Here is a 6000-nt window from a genome sequence, read left to right as displayed (position 1 = left end):
TTCAGACTTGATTCATTAATCTGTATAGAGTCTTGACTTCTCTTTAAAACTCATTTGACAGCTTTGAAACACTTTATTTTCCCCCAAAGGAACTAAAACCTTATTACATTAATTACCTTAGAAAATGAGAGAAAAGAACCAAAGGTCTTTGAAAAAACATTTTTTTCCTTCTTTGACAAATATTTCTAGGCACAGTAAAATTAAATATCCCATTGTAAAAAGATAAAGTGCCCCCAATTGGGGTATTACTTTCTGAATAATCCTGTGGATATTCCCAGTCTGAGCACCAAACCGTAACTCACTCTTAGAGGTTTGCTAGAATCATAAACTGCCAGAGTACAGTTTTATGAAGGTTCAGAAGGACAGTCTGAACTTGCCCAATTAAACAGATTAAATTTTAGTTGTGAATTCAGGCCAGGGCCATGCATTATTGTTTTTCTACAGAATAAACATAAATTTGCCAATGCAGTGAAGCTTGCAGCTGGTGAAAGTCCTTTTTCCCAATTTTCCCAATGGAAACGTTTATTTATTTAACTCCATTTATAAAGTTAAAAAGCAATCTAATGCATGTAACGTAGAAAAATGAAGAAAGAAAACATCTGTAACTTAGAAATAAACATTTGGGACTAAATTGTTTCTTAGTTATTTGTGAACTATTTTAATGTGAGTTACATGCAAGCATGGGGGTGCACAATTCCACAAACAATAAAATATACCTTTAAAATATAATGTTCCAGTGCCCAAGTAGCGATGGAGTTAATACATCTAGAAAAATATTTGGCCAGGACCCCGGATGACTCAGTCGATTAAGCGTCCGACTCTTGATTTCAACTTAGGTCATGATCTCACAGATTTTGGGATCAAGTCCCACGTCGGGCTTTCTGCTGACAACGTGGAACCTGCTTGGGATTCTCCTCCCTCTCTCTCCCCTCCCCTCCCATTCCCAGCTCCTTTTCTCTCTTTCTCTCTCAAAATAGATTAAAAAACATTAAAAAAAAAAAAGAAAATATTTCACATTAAGAACTATATATCCAAATTTAATTACTAATGCAGGATAAAATTTTCTTTTTGTTTAGGTTGACCCATATATTTTCATTAAAAAAAGGATAATAGTCTGAAGAGAATGAGAATGTATTGCTATTCATAAAATCTTTGACAATTTGGGGTCAGAGGCAGGAAGCAGAACAGAGGCATTACTTATAAAGATTAAATGTTATTGTTTTACCTTGAGTTTGCTTTCTCCTTGATTCAAAAATTAGTCATTTTCCTTACACAACCTAAGGTATCATAAAGTCATTAACACTTCACCTATGGCAACCTATATAAATACGAAAAATAAGGTACCATCTTTCTGCAGAACTGCCACATGATCTAAATAGCTTGTGAGCAGTGTTTGCAATAATAGTACACTAAATATAAAATTTGTACATTGACATTGCATGATTTCTTAATGCACATGTATTAAAAATGGCTATTAATGAGTATTTGCACAATGTAAAACTTCTTTCAATATTTTTCCCCTCAGAGATGTACAGAGATAAATAGATTTAATACACTTCAAGAAACACTTCTACTTCTTGGGAATATTGGAAGTTATAAACGTTCTATGTCAAAAAACATATGGCCTTAAGAACTATGGTTCGCTTTCTTGGGATTTTCATGGCATTCTAATGCCCAGAGAAGCATGAGATCATCCTGAACAGACTGACGCTTTTTGAACCAACGTGTAATAACTTGGGGCTTCACTTGGGGGTCCCTCTCTTGTGCATATGCATATAAAGCACACATGCATTTACTCAAATAGCCAGGTTCGAGGAATCAAAAGCAGGAAGAAAATTATAGTCGTTTCCAGATGCTGTTATAATCAGATCTGAATTACCCATCGGCAAGCACCTCCTGGCAGGGAGCAGAGTAATGAATCCTGACAGATGGGACACCTGGGCCTCAAATCAAAGCAAATTCCCTCTTCCAGCAAGGCCCAATGTCGCCATCCATACAGAATGGCCTTCCTTCCCCATGCTGACTATTGGCAGTGTGGCTTCTGCCATCTTTCCAGTTTTATTTGCTACGAAACCTCCCCAGGAGCCTCATCCAGCAATCAAACTGATCCCTCACCTTGTCCAAACACACCCACTGCATTTGTACTACACCCAGGGTGTGCCTACTCTCTTTAACTGAAATTTCTCCCTTCATCACTCTGCCTTCCAATTTTGCTTACCTTCAAGCCTAAAAACTGAAACAAAACACAGGCAGAACCACGGACACATACACGCACATATACCCCTTACCTCCTCTTTGATGTCCTCCTTGATCTTCTCGGAAAAATGATCTTCGTCCAATCTGAATATCAGATACACTCATCCATATTGTCTAGTTTACTTATAACCTTTTTGGACTTTGGCTCTGGGTACTTTCTCTCCAAACCTGGTAGGCAATTATAAGAAGACGGAGGGGAATGGGAGTCTTGCCGAAGGGGTCTGTCCTATTCACACACCATGAGCTACAGAGTTCTCTCTATAACGAAGTTTCTTCAGTTGCAAAACAAAGGAATTGGGCCCATTAATCTCTAAGATACATTCGAATTCTAAAATTTGATAACGCTAGCATGTTACCTGTATCTGTAAGTTTTCATTTCTTGATTTCATATTCTTTACTCATTGTTTTAGTTTGCCAGGGCTAAAAAGTACCACGGTTTTCTGCTCCTCTTGCCTTCCATCACATAAGTATAATTGACAGTTGGTCATAATCTCCTGTCTCAAAAGAATGTCATGAAAACACTGCAATAAGAAAGATTTTAAAGCACACTGGGGACTATTTATCAGGCCCTACCAATAAATAGGAGCTAAACTGTTCACATTTCAAAAACATATTGGCTCTTTCATACCATAATGTGGATGCAACATGTACTGGTTGTATGGATCCTGATATTAAGCTTAACCCTAATGATACTTAATAAAAAAATCCCTTTGAAAATCTGATCCTCTATGAAAAACAAGTGTCAAGTTATTGCATTTCTTTTTCCAAGTTGATTGCCCCTTCTTAATCTCTTGGAATTTGGAAAATGCAATATCTTTGTGGAGCTAATCTGGTGATGAAGATTAGAGAATGGATTTAAACCAAATGTGAAGTACATTTCTCATATAATAAATGTAACATTGATGGATTTTTAATAAACTTATTGTCAGAACACCATGGTTTCTGTCTTTCATCTCTTCCCTAAATCATTCAAACTCATCTCTGAGATTGTGGATTTAATAAATCCACATTATTTCTAAACCTAGAGAAACCCAGCCAAGACTCATACCGGTGTCTTCCAGTGTTCCTACGGCCCTCAATTTTTGTAACAACATAGGCAAATTCTGATGTCAAATTCAGGAAGTGGTGGGGAACTCTTACTGAAGCCTGGACAGATTGCCAGTGTTTCCTACATGAATAATAAAAATAATAGCAACAATAAATCTGCATTCTAAATCAAATAGTCCAATTCTGAAAATAAATTTCCCCAGGAATTCTAAGGTACCAGAGAAACCAGATGAAACTGGGAAGAGAGGTTGCTGGGCTCTACAAGTATGGAGTACCATCGGTCCAGACTCCCCTCCCCGCCCCTCATAGGTCTAACCTATGTCTCAAGGGTGCTCTTTCCTTGAATCCTGCCCTTCATCACACATCCCATCCCATCACCCACCCCTACTCTTTACTTTCCCAGAGGAAGCAAGTGCTTTCTTGTCCAACTCCACCCAAGTAAAGTTCTGTCCTCTCAGCTTGTTGGCCAAGGTGCCAGTATTCCTTCAGGCTGTCTTCATTATATTATTCACCTTGGATTCAAAGATGTTCATAAGAAATAAAATATATACATTCGTGTGCACAAATATATAACTCAGATTTCAGTTTTCCTGACCAAATAAATGTGTATTGGTCTTTTGAAATGGTGTAAAAGTCACCCATTACTCGAAGTACTAAAAATGTAAAAAAGCGTAGACTTTTATTCTAATTGCTTAATTTCCAATAAATAGATTTTATTTTAATATTGAATTATAGGGGGACCTAGGTGGCTCAGTTGGTTAAGCATAGACTTTGGCTCAGGTCATGATCTCGTCATTCATGAGTTCAAGCCCCATGTCGGGCTCTGTGCTGACAGCTCAGAGCCTGGAGCCAGCTTCGGATTCTGTGTCTCCTTTTCTCTGCCCCTCCCCCCCATCTGTCAAAAATAAAAATTAAAAAATATATTGAATTAAAAAAAATCACAGTATGCATGAAAGGTATCTAAACCAGACTTTTAAAGTTCACTGTCTGCATCTATTTTCAAGTTCTTAATTCATGATATACTTAACTTGCTAAAGACAATTTTAAGGCTGATTTTCTTTACTAATTAAAACCTTGCAAAATACACAATGTTTAACAATTTAAAAATTCACTTCCATTCTGCATTGGGAAAGAGAAGACTTAAAAATGATTGCCAATTCTATTAATTGCATGTAAAGCTGCCCATAATTTTTCTTGCCTTCTCTTCTACTCATCTTCAAACTTTTTGTTGCTATTGTTACTTAAAGTGTTAAAACACAAAATTGTAACCTCCCCTTCTGGAACAACACGAAAGTCAACTATTTCTTACTGTTCAACTCGAGAAATTGCTCATCCCCAGCTGAGGTAGTACACTGTAGAAAGTAATGTTTATGGATATGTGTTGTTCTATATTTACTTCAGTCAAATAAATATTGCTTGGTAATGTGAAAAAGCAGTGACTAAGTTTTTTGTTATGTTTGACTTTACAGTGAGCACATATAAAAGGTCTTTTTTTTTTTTTTTTTTTAGAAGTAAATTATTCATTAGGTCAGGCCATTTAAACCAAATTTACACAGGAGTTTGTCACTTCACAACTAAATTCTTCCTCATGTTACGTTTAGGCAATGAGAAGCAATTTCAGTAAATACATAGCTTAATGAGTGTGTGCCTAAACAATCCACCCCAAGGGTTCTCCTTACAGCTCACATCCCAGTATACCAATCTACAGTATTTCCCCTAGAAAGCACAGGTCTTCTGGGGCTGCATGTTGCTTTCATGCTCAGTGATATTCAACAAACTTCCCAGAACCCAAAGAAAGCACAGCTTCCATATACTCGAGTGTGAGAATTTTGTGGGAAACTAATTGCAAAGGTAAAATCATCTGTTATATCACTCTTTTTATTCAGTAAATGGTAAGTAGTCATTCAATCCATTCTTCAATTACACTATCATAAGCAGTAATTATAGATATGAAATATTAATAACTTTAAAGGATATGAACATTAATGTGATAGCAGGCATAGCCCTTGTATAATTGGTTCTAACCAATCCGCTTGCCATTTCTTCTCCTGTTTTTCTTAAGGGCATGTAAGTCTTCATTCTTTTCTTCTAGTCCTTGCTCATTTAAATCCACCAATCTGGAACAGTCTGCCCATTTCTTTTTGCTAATGCAAACCTTGAAGTTTTCCTTGATTCATCAGACCACATCCCCTTCTTTATGCACAGGTGGTTTCAATATTAAAACAATTGCTGACATGTGGACATGTTGTGACTACTGTAGTTCTACTATTTTATTTCTGTGAACAAATAACATTTTGATTATAACTGTTTTTATATTTATACGGAAGTTGCACAATCTTTAACAAATAAGGAGAATTATAGAGGTCTCTGAGAAAAAGCTTACTCTAACCTGAAATTTGCAGCTTTAATTATTTTTTGACCCTGCTGTCTACATAGCCAGAGACTGATTTATTACTACAATATGATATTTATGTATGATATCTATTAACATTTAAGAAAATTATTTTAAAAGCCATTGATCCCATTAAATAATGTACTTCTCTAAATTATGGCTATTTTCATGGCTGAATTTTATAGTTACTCTTTCAACCATGAAAGTTCAAATTGAATTTAGTGTCTTAGTATAATAATATACACAATTTTATTACCCATAAAAAGTTTAAGCAAAAGAAAAATGCTCCTCCAAGAACCAAAATG

This window comes from Herpailurus yagouaroundi, unplaced genomic scaffold (assembly GCF_014898765.1).
Source record: "Herpailurus yagouaroundi ecotype Mexico unplaced genomic scaffold, PumYag 28, whole genome shotgun sequence".
Taxonomy (NCBI): Eukaryota; Metazoa; Chordata; class Mammalia; order Carnivora; family Felidae; genus Herpailurus; species Herpailurus yagouaroundi.
This window is presented reverse-complemented; position numbering follows the sequence as displayed.